At 40.7% G+C, this 11,463-nt stretch overlaps 1 long non-coding RNA gene across 2 annotated transcripts in view; it reads left to right on the top strand.

Moving 5' to 3' along the window:
• Nucleotides 1-8,973, top strand: part of LOC143434090 (uncharacterized) — a 172,025-nt gene extending 163,052 nt beyond the window's left edge. For both annotated transcript variants that reach the window (XR_013103298.1, XR_013103297.1), the window contains 2 exons: nucleotides 4,487-4,669; nucleotides 8,104-8,973. This is a non-coding gene — a long non-coding RNA (uncharacterized LOC143434090). The remainder of the gene's footprint in view (nucleotides 1-4,486; nucleotides 4,670-8,103) is intronic.
• Nucleotides 8,974-11,463: the final 2,490 nt, after the last annotated feature.

The raw sequence follows: 11,463 nt of genomic DNA on the forward strand, positions 1-11,463 counted from the left end.
CAGAACAAAGCACCACATATATCATACACAGCATACACATATGAACAAACACCATTCAGTACACATATACATGAATCACAACCACTAGGCATACTTCCACACATATATACAATATGCAAACATAGCACTCACAACATAGTTACACAACTAAGATTCTAGACACATACATAGTCTACTCATATCTTACACACACACACAGAGAGAGAGAGAGAGAGAAAGAGAGAGAGAGAGAGAGAGAGAGAGAGAGAGAGAGAGAGTTTTCTCTCAGCTACTCAGCTGAGCCTAGATGAACTGTGCAAGTTTCATGATGTGATGATTCAGCTTGCAGGCCTGTTGCTGCAGGCAGGAGGTTTCCCATCAGCTGTAGCCACCTCCCTGGAAAGGCATGTGGGGAGCATTCCAAATTCATATTTTAGCCTGGGGAAAAGGGTGTGGAGTTCTGATATTTTCCCTTTACAGATTGTTAAATAACATGGGTCTAAGCCAATACATCATCTCTCCAAGTTGAGGTATAGGTGAGGCTGTTTACCTTTTCTGAAGCTCTGCACAGTTCTAATGAATTCCATGTCATCGTTCGCTACGTTTCCTCTAGAGCAAAGAGCTAGGAGCACAAGTCATCATCTCCCCAGGGTCCCAGTGGGAGCTGTGCTCTGGATAATCTCTCTTGTTCAGGAGTCTTAAAGCATTTCCCATTTTTAAAGACCCACCCACCCACTACTCCCTACACTTGGATCTCAGTCCATTTGAAATTAGCTGCTGTCATTAGCCTTTAGAGGTTACTTTTCTGGTGAAGATCTAGACAGTCTAATTTGGAAACGCAAGTTTGATCGTTCTGATACGGATGGAAACACAAACGACACTCAGGGAAACAGCAGATTCACTTGTTTCCTGGGTGGAAAAACTCACCCTCAATCATTAAAAACCATCTGGGCCAGGCCCTATGTCTACCTGAAGTGGGTCTACTGTTTTTCAAGTATGTTTGTCCTGATTCTTCTTTCTTTTAGCGCACCAAGAACTTTAGACATACTTAGCTAGAAGTGGCAGAAAACATTGAGCTTTCCTCAGAAGGCAAATAGATTTTCTTGGTGAACCAGTACATCTGGGAGAGTCAGTTTTGCCAATAGAAGTAACTTATTTTAAGTCAAGTCTACTGGCTAGCACCAATTCTCAGCCAAGCTGGACATATTCCAACTGCAGAGGATTAAGGAGAAGGAAGGATTGAATTTCTGTGTCAGGTTCCCTTATACCTTACTGCCCAGAAACCAAACTTCTTCAAAGAAAGGCACCTCAAACTTTCATAGAGTTTCTGGAAAGGTAGATCTGTTGTAAGAAATTGCAAGCCCCAACTCTGGCCTACAATCTGCTTCATAAATAAAGTTTTATGAAATACAACCCAGCAATTCATTTATGTATTTTCTTATGTTGTATTTGTGCAAAACTGACAGAGTTGCAACATAGGCTGTACAACTGAAGCACCCTAAAATACTTGCCATCTGCATGTTAATGGGGAATATTTGTTAATATTGGCTTAGATTGTTGCCTGGGACACTTCTGGGAGGACTTGGGACATATCAGACAAAAGAAATAACATAAAATACTATACTATATTACACATCTTGTTGATATGATCACAGAATCACAAAGAGTTTTTTGGAGGCTGTCTTGATCACTTCAGAGACTTATTTGGTAGATGGTTAAACTTTTCATTGTCTGTAATGAATAATGTTTTATTTCAAGCCTTCTGCTGGAGAATATATTGAATAATAGTATACACTAAGTGAGGCCCTATTAAGTACCAGGCATTTCTTACATACGTCCTCATTCTAACTAGTATTAAATATGGTTAGCTTTGAGTCATGATTACATAGTAGCTTTCCTTTCTGGATGTAGCACCTTGAGAAAAACAGGGATGGAAAAACTGGGCCCAGGACTGAGAAATATGTCTGGACACAGGTCCTATTGTTGTTGCCTAGCAACAACTTGAGAGGAGACATTGAGATTCAAAAGGCCTGAGGATTTGGCACAAGATGACTTGTGAGCCATTACTGAGAAATGGTCCCTGAGTTATTCTCTTCACTGAACCTCTCAATTTCACACATACTTGTACATCTCCATGCCCTTTGGCCATTCAAATAATTTGTGCTGTGTGAAGGGATTTGGTATATAAACTCTTCAACAGAGTTTTTACTGGGAGACAAGAGCACAATGTGACAAGGGGCTATCATCATGATATGTGATCCTGCAGGAGATATAATTTTAAATGTGGTTTTACACATTGAGTAGAGTAGTCTTACATTATGCCCATGGGGTTTGGAATTAAGGCACCAAAATTTGACAAATATTACTTTCTAAGGCAGTTATATGGATTAAATATGAACACTTTCATGTAAGTCCTACTATAGTGCTTGGTGCTCTATGAAGAATATTCTTGGTGGTGATGATAATGATGTTATTTTCAGAAAGCATTAAGCTGGGTGGAAATTTCCAGTTCTATTCTTAGAAGGGATGTATTGTTAGCAAACAGAGGAAGGCTTAACTCAGTTGCATTGATATCCCATGGGAATGCATGTTACTCACACCCTTTACTCTTTAAACTGTGGCCCTATCCTTTTAACTTTGAACACAGACATTTCTTTGCTTTAGTTTTCTGAACTCTAGCAAATGTACCAAAAGTCAAGGCTTGGAAAGTTTTTGTGCATTTCTGCTTTTCTTCTTGTATGATTGGATTGGTTTGGAAGTAGATTTCTCTGATCTATGAGTCCAAACCTGGATTAGTCTGTTGGAGAATAAAGGATTCAACAGGTCAGTAGTTACATCAATGTGTTCCTGGCACAGTTCTTTTATGCATATATGAGATGAAAGGTGAACCAAGGTTATCAGATCTGTCTGCTTCTGACTGACAATGCATATATGAGCCCAGTCCTGGTCAGATAAGACCAATCAAAATCATAAAACCTTTTCAGATGATCTATACAATCATAAACTATAATACATGACTGACAGAAAAGCAATGAAGCTAAGAAATAATTTGTGGGACAGGAACTAATAGACAAAGAATATGCACCGTGTGTTTAGTATTAGAAAATAATAACCCCATGATGAGAACATGCTTGCCATGTTTGAGGGTTTTCTTGTGATTTCCTTCCATGTACTAAAGATACACACCTAAGGTCCACAAGGAAAGTCATATTCATAGTAGAGTTTTCCTCCTTCGTCAAAATACCAGCCCAATCCTGAATAAGCATTTTTTCATTTTTCTGTAGACATCACTGGCTTTCTAAATGACTGTAACAGTTTGTTGCTGATGAGCAAGGAAGAATGAGACATTATTTTGGTTTAAGTCACAGCAAAGAACTGGCTTGTAAAGGCTGAAAAGAAATGCAGCAAGGGAAGACCAATGTTAGAGAGATATTGTCACTAACTCTTTGACACCATTCTTTGTGTCAGTCAAAACTAAAGGTTAGGGTTTATCATGTCTAGGCCACCATGGAAGAATCCCAGTGTGTCAGGCAAGGAAAACAAAATATTCAAAGCTAAGAGACAGCTGCAGGTTGTAGTTGACATTGGTTGGCACAGTAGACAGGCAGCAGACTTGTGAGGTATACTTATGAGTGAGTAGGCAATGTGATTAGATTCAGTTAATTCAGCTAATATGACTCAGTTAATTAAGTGGAACATGCAATCATATGCCATTCATTCATTTGTTATTTGCCGTTTTGTTATAAAGATGTACAATGAGCAATACAATGTAACACCAAATTTTAATTCAGTCATTCATCCATTACCTAAACTATTTGTTAAGTTAATGCAGGGGACATAGGGGTTCAAAAATAAAAAGAAACATGGTTCTTACATCCTAAAAATGTGGAGGCTAGACAGAAGACATCAAGAAACAAAGACCCCAAGAACAAAGACCACCTAACAAAAGTCCAACGCCAGACATGAGTAGCCCTCTTTTGAACTGTTGCCCAGAGCCACCTAAGAGACTCCCAAAACACACACACACACACACACACACACAAACACTTTTTGATGTTGCTCTTGGTTAATCACATAGATGGAAAATATGTCTCTATTGGTAAAGACACCGTGTACTTCATAAACAGGGCCACTGAGCTAGTACTGAACATAATATCCCCTCCATGAGGGCTGGCATTCATGATATGAGAAAACCCTATGCAAGCATCCAAAGGAAAGAGATAACCACAATCCCAAACAGCTTTATAGTCTATGAACCACATCAATGACCAGCATTGCATTAAATCCCTACAGGTGTTGTAGTAGCATATGCATCTTGGCAGTAATCAATAGCTCTCTAATTGGACCTAAGAACCTAGAAAACAAGAAGGATACAATGCCTGATACTGGAATCCTAGCTAACTAATCAATATTTGCAAAGTCATGGTTATTTGCAAAGAATCATTAGTTTACTAAACTAGCATAATTCCCAATAACAGTCTATAAACATTTGTTCTTATACCCACAGATAAGTTGAGTGTACACTCATCATCAAGAAAACTTTTCTTTGCAACAAATGGAGACCACTACAGAAAACCCACAACCAATAAATATGCAGAATTGTGACTCCAAGTCCCCATGGATACCTGTGCAAAACATACTACACTTAAGGACAAGGAAAATTGCAGAAGAGATGGTGGAAAGAAAGCAGGTACAATTTTCTTCTCCCTGCCATGTTTTGCATCAGAGAAACACACAGAAGAGAAACACGTAGATAGCAACAGTCAGCACTACTGATAAGGAAAAGTGGGATTCCATGACATGACACCAGATATGTCACCTCCAGGTCTTATTAACATTTCATCCCTTAATTGACCTTCTGCACAATGCTTCCTCCAAGAGACAAACTCTCACACTGTGGAGAGCATACCAAAATGCATACTTCTGGAAGTCAAACATGAAGGGTAGAGGGACAAGGAGAAACAAAGAAAGAAAGAGAGAGAGAGAGAGAGAGAGAGAGAGAGAGAGAGAGAGAGAGAAAGGAAGAAAGGAAGGAAGGAAGGAAGGAAGGAAGGAAGGAAGGAAGGAAGGAAGGAAGGGAAAAATATCAAAGCTTAATTTAACCAGCCCCCTCTTCCAAATCAATGAGTGTCTCTTGTTTGAGAGTGAGTTGAGAAATGGAGTGAGACTGTGACATGCTGGTTTTGTCTTATGGAAAGAGGAAGTCCAAAGAAGGTGAAATTTCCTAAAAGTTTATATCATGTGGAGGGAATCCTAACATAATCTGGAGTTGCAGATCAAAGGAGGCTCACTGAGGAGGTCAAACACACTTAGTGCTATCACACAGATGAAGAGAGTCTCTTACTGGACTTCAGAAAAGGCAGTTCTCAAGAAGTGGTTCAGAACCAGTCTGCATCCAGAATGTACATAGATTGATAGGTTTATGGGCGTAAGTGAAGAGGCTTGGCAAGTTCAGTCAAGACTCAGAAATGATATTAGCTACTGCTCAATGACAGAAAGCATGTGTTATGAAGCATAAAGATTAGCTCCAGCAGGTCTGTGGAGAGTGTGTTAAGAGTACAGATTATAAGACAATAACTATAGGGCTATGTATGGAAACATCTGGTTTGTTGGGGTACCAGGATGGACAGTGATCAGGTCATCTGAGCTGTGTCATGCCAGTCTGACCTTATTGCAGGACAGAGAGAAGATGTGAGGTATACAGAGAATCTTCTATGTTCTGTGTGGAAGCATATGCTGTCAATAAAAGCTGATGGCCTATTAGCAAAAGGCAGGAAGTAATAGGTGGAAGCTCCAGGAGAGAGATTGGAACTCTGAGAGAGAGAGTCAGAGGCAGGAGACTTTACCCAGTATTCTGAGGAAGTTAGATGAATAAAACTGAGGAGAAGTGCCTAGCTATATGATTGACATAGGCTCCCATTAATGAATTATAAAAGTTATAAGCTAGTTAAAGAATGAGCCAAAGCTTGTGGCCTAAGCATTTACTTCTAAATAATTAACACTCAGAGTTGTTAAGGAATTGAGTACTTGTGGAAAACCCTGAGCTACATGTGAGGTCCTAGTTTAAAGAAGAAGATGAAAATAATGCAGAGAGGAAGGCAAGATTTCATGGAGACGAAGAATGTAAAATATATAGGGATCCAGACAGTGATGATTGAGGAATAAACCCTCCCTTCCCCAATCATAGAATGATATTAGAGGAGGCCTGCCATGGACCCATGGCCTGGAAGGGGTGACTGGAAGGTATCCAAGTACCTGCTACAGCCCCATAGAGAAATGAGCCGATATGTGATAGAGAGAGGAAAGATGGAGTATGTGGTAGAGAGATGGGAGAGAAAACTAAGCCAAGTGCTTCGTGCATTGTGGAGAGAAGTAAAACTGGAGATGTGAAGGTGACGAGAAACAGGTAGACATGAGGAACCTGTGAAATCACCCAAGGCCATGGTGGTGTCAAAGCCTGGGCTGCCTCCAGGGCCATGTCTGGTGTCTATGGCCCATGTTGCCACCAAAGGCCATTCTGATGTCTGTGCTCTAGGCTGCTGCCTGAGACCATGTTGTCTGGGGAGCATGCTGATACCTAGAGCCAATCTGAGTGGCCTGTGTTGCCATTCCAAGATCATGGTGACATCCTGGACCAGGCTACCACTGAAGGCCATGTCTAGATCAGTGGTCCAGCTGCAACTGGGATCTGTGTCTAGGTCCATGGCTTGAGTTATCACCAAAGGCCATGTGGATGTCTGTGGTTTGGGCTGCTACCTGAGACCATGTGGATGTCTGAGGGCTGTGCTGCTTCCAGGGAGCATACTGATCTGAGGGGCCTGCACTGCCACCTGAAGTCATGGTGACATCTGGGCCCATGCTGCTTCCTGGGGCTATGCCTTGATCAGTAGTCTGATCGCAAACAAGGTCTGTGTTGATGTCAGAGGCCCATGTTATCACCAAAGACCATAAAGATATTCTTGGTCTGGACTGCCACCTGAGGCCCTGTTGATGAGCACGATGCTGGGCTGCCTTGCCCCTCAACAGCCACCACACTTGGGCTCTGCCCCTTGCCTAAAAGAGCTGGCTCTGGTGGAGTAAGTATGGGTGAGCTGGCCCTTGCCAGAGCAGCACAGGAGAGCTGGCAGGCTGACCAACTCAGCTGCTACCTAGGCCCAGATGAAGCACTGTGAGCTTGCCCGTTCTAATATTTACCCTACCTCAGAGCTCCTAGAGTTCTTGAAGGGGCCAGTATTGCAGAACCAAAGCTGGGTGGCCTCTAGGACTCAGGGAAACAGCAGGATGTCTAAGAGGAGTCTTGGGGAGGGTCCCGTATTGATGGTGTTGCAGAAGTCAGAGCCCATGAACCAGACTACGGATACACTGCAGTGAATATTTACACATGACTTGTTTGGGCAAAAGGGCATACTATGTGACACACAATGACCCACTGCAGCTTCCACAGAGGTTTTTTATTTTTTTATTTTTTTTAATTTTTGGTGGAGAGATTACAAGAGTGGAGGACAGTCAAAGGATTAAGAAATGAATGAAACTGGGGGTACATGATATGAAATTCACAAAGAATCAGTTTAAAAAAAAAAGAAAAAAGGTATTAGAGAAAAATGTGATTTGAACAGTAAATGCTTTTGGGAATATTCACCTACTAGAGGAACCAGCATCTTTTAAAGGTGAAACTATGAAGTGCTCAGAAACATGTATAAAACAAGAATGAAGTGTGGAGCCTATATATTAAAAATTGTTGCTTTATTTTGAGATGGATGCAATCTAACCCCTCCCCCCAACACACACACACATACATTGAAAAGGAAAAGAAAGATATTGCCCAAGGAAATGATAGTTTGAAATATTTTGATATTTTGCAAAAATAGACAAATACCTGTCAAAGGGGAAAACATGGCTTAGACTGGGAATTTTTAAATACTGTGTGCCTGAAGTGGTGAGACCGTTGTATCCTCAATTTTATTTCTGATTTTTTTGAGAATTCTTTCTTTCTTATCTGAAAAATGGGGGTAAACTTGCTGGTAGAGTATTTGGAGAATGATAGTCCAGACACTGAAGGACAGAAAGAATTGTACTTACAAATATTTACCTACTGAGTTTAATGTTCCTTTCCCTCTATATCAGGTCAGCTAGTGTCGTGCAGTGAAGATGATGGTGGGAAGAGGCTGGATTCCCTTAGTAAGATATTTCCGCACTGGGAGCAGCTCACTCCCCCCAGAGGAATGAGATGGGAGAAGAACGCAGCTGGGATATAACCTCATCACTCACACTGAAAGGGGACAAAAGGAGTGCTGACTATGCTGGGCGGCCACTTAAGACCGAGGACTCCAGCCCACAGTCCTGCTGAGATATTTTGAAGGATACCATGATGCAGACTGACTGCAAGCTAAGGAATGGGATCTCAAGGTTGGCTTAAGAGGATGAGGCTGCTTAGAGAGGAGATTTGATTGGCAACATTGAGGTTCTCTAGGCTATAGCACAGTTAGGAAGGATGGACGAGGGCTGGAGCTCAGAGTCTGGGAAAGTGAGAACTGAGATATTGGTGACACTCAGAATGGTAGAAGCATGCAATTCAACTGAGTGGAGTGATGTCTAGAGAAGTATTTATTATTTATGGGTAAATGTAGCCATCTCATTGAGCAGTCATAGGGAAAGTAAAAGTAGGGAGATTGGAAGAGATGATGACCATTGTATATTCAACATTAGACCTAGGGACTGGTTTCTTTGAATTGGTCTATGGGTCTTGTAATTTATGGTATCACATACTTGAAGGAGAGCAGATAGATGTAAGATGGGGCTGAAGAGAAGAACAGGGATTCCAATATGACCCTAACTTTCAATAAATGACTTGGGAATTGATTAGATCCACTTTTCTACAAATCAACATGGAATAAATATAGTATTCTTCTTAGAGACTCAAAATTGAGTGTTTAAATTTTTAAATTGACATGAAGGAGAGTTAAAAATAGAGAAATAAAAAAGTTGTGCATCAAAGTTTAACTTAGTCTGCTTCATAACTTCACCCTTTCTGGTTTGCTGTAACTCATTGACTGCTTTCTTATCCCATCAAAATATCCTTACCAGGATCCAGACCTTGTTGAAAATGGGCACAGTCTGTGTTGCGTATACCTGGATCAGAATCTGGAGAATAGTAGGCATTTGATATATACTGTTAAAAGTCAATGTTTCCTTTTATTACTTTGCACATCCAAATTGTAATAGCAAAGTATGTGTTTGTTGACATTTGATTTGGGGGTTTCTCCACTTCTACATCTCAAAATCTGTGTCTCTATTTTTCTATAACTGACCTTAATTGAATGAAAAAAAATCCAGAATTTTATTTAAGGTAACACAAGGGACAGATAAGTATGTACTGTTATTACCCACTAACTCGTTTTGATCTTCTGCATGAGGAAGGCATTCTTGTAGTGGGTAGGACCCATAGCTGCAGTTGAAAGATACATGGGCCATTGAGATACCCTTTCAGATATACACCAGTGGCTATGGGTTATGCTACTTGGGAGAATGCCTTGCTTTAATCATACGTTTTGCTATGGTAACTATCCAATGATGCATAGATTTTTCATGGGGGTGTATATATCACTTTCTTAATCCCCAGGAAGGGAAAGAAAAATTTATTCTTGGAGTTTAAATTCCCACTCCAAATGAGCTTTTCAGTTTTATCCTTCCTTAAAAAAAAAAAAAAAAAAAAAAAAAAAAAAAGCCAAATTTCATTGCTTCCTCCTTGTGAATGAAAGATCACACAGGCATGGATTTCTGAAGGTTATCTATAGCTTTGCCTAAAATGGTTATAATTGGAGAAATGAAATAGTGCTAACTGCCAAGGCTGAATAACATTATAACATTATGCAAAATGAAGGCACTTTAGAAGGATAAAGCAGCGATGACAATGCAAATCAGAGCCAGTGAAGGTCAACCGTTTTGCATAAAGTGCCTTGCAGTCTAATTCATGTGAACTTCGCCAGAGGAGAGAAAAGTGACTTATTAAAACACAATGCTTTTGCAAAGAGCATTACTGCCAACTGAGCCCTGGATCTGCTTACAAGTCCCACAGGCAGTCACAGGCTTCATTGAGGATCTGGGCAGTCTGAAATTAGAGATCTTCTATTCAGAAAGAAGATACCCCAACTTCATGGCAGCATTCAAGCTTATTTTCTTAACCCTCTGGTGGCTGAGAAATGCTAGTGGTGTCCAAACAGGTATAGACAGCTGTTTATACTTGGGGTCCCACATTTGTTTTTTTTCTTTGTTCTCACGACCCTTTGCAGACTCAGAGGCTAAGGGAATTAGCTCCTAAGATCTGTCCTTGTAAGCATTTAAGGTAACTTGTAAGCTCCGATGTCCAAGGTTATGCTACTATAAACAATACTGGTAGACATAGCTACTACTGTGCTTTGTGAGAATCAAGTTCTACCACTTAGAACAAACTTGTGTTTGTTGTTAAGTTTCTTTCTTTGACAATATTTTGGGAGGGCCCACATTTATAGTCCTGTTAAATATCGTACATCCAATGATTATCTTCATTCCTTCTTCTTTATCAGATCACTTGCTCTAGGACAGAGGTCCAGGCAGAACCTGGGCTCTAACTTCCCGTCTTCTCCCAAGGATGATATTTATTTCATTGAAAACATCAACTATAACCTGGTACAGAAACACAACATAACAGCTAGGTGTAATAGCTTTAGACCTAGTATACTTAGGAGGCCAATAGGAAGATTAGTGTGACTTTAAGGCCAGTATGGGCTATATTTTCTATCTCAGGAAAAAAAAAGAAGAATATAAAAGAATGGAGACAGTGCATGCAAATCACAGCTAGTGAGGGTCAACTATTTTCCATAAAGGGCTATCAGTCTCACCCAGGTGAACCTCAGCTGAAGAGAGAGAGCAAAAGAAAGCATTGCATCTTTCACAGAGCTAAAACTAGACTCCCAAGAATCGATCTTCTTAGACTGATCCTCAGGTTTCCTCCGCTGTTATTAATTGTGTGACCTTAGGCAATTTTCTCTATACGGAGGGGTGATTCAAACTCGTGCTTAAAGAGGACCATCATTAGCCATTTAAATTTGAATCTCCTAGTGACTTGCACAGTAATGCTTCCCGAGCTGCTGTGGGGTTCTGTACAGGCTCCCAGCCTACTGGTGGCCCCACTGTCTACAATTCGATATTCTCTATCCCCGAAGTCAGTCACACCTTGCTACCTTCCCCTCAGGATCATCTTTTCTCCTGTGCAAATGGTCATTTTCTTGTCTCCCTTAAAGCAAGCAGTGATGATGTCACCCAGTTCAGACAAGTGAGCTCAGAGGAAAGTGGCCAGTGTGTGTACATGTTTCCTCTTACCCTAACAGGGGCAGACACCACTTTTCTTCCTTTATTGTGATTTGGGGGAGCTGGGAAATTCATTCTATAACATGGCATGACAGCAATGAAGGTGAAAGATCAACATTTTAAAGAGAGTGAGGTGGA

The sequence above is a fragment of the Arvicanthis niloticus genome, chromosome 13 (assembly GCF_011762505.2).
Source record: "Arvicanthis niloticus isolate mArvNil1 chromosome 13, mArvNil1.pat.X, whole genome shotgun sequence".
Taxonomy (NCBI): Eukaryota; Metazoa; Chordata; class Mammalia; order Rodentia; family Muridae; genus Arvicanthis; species Arvicanthis niloticus.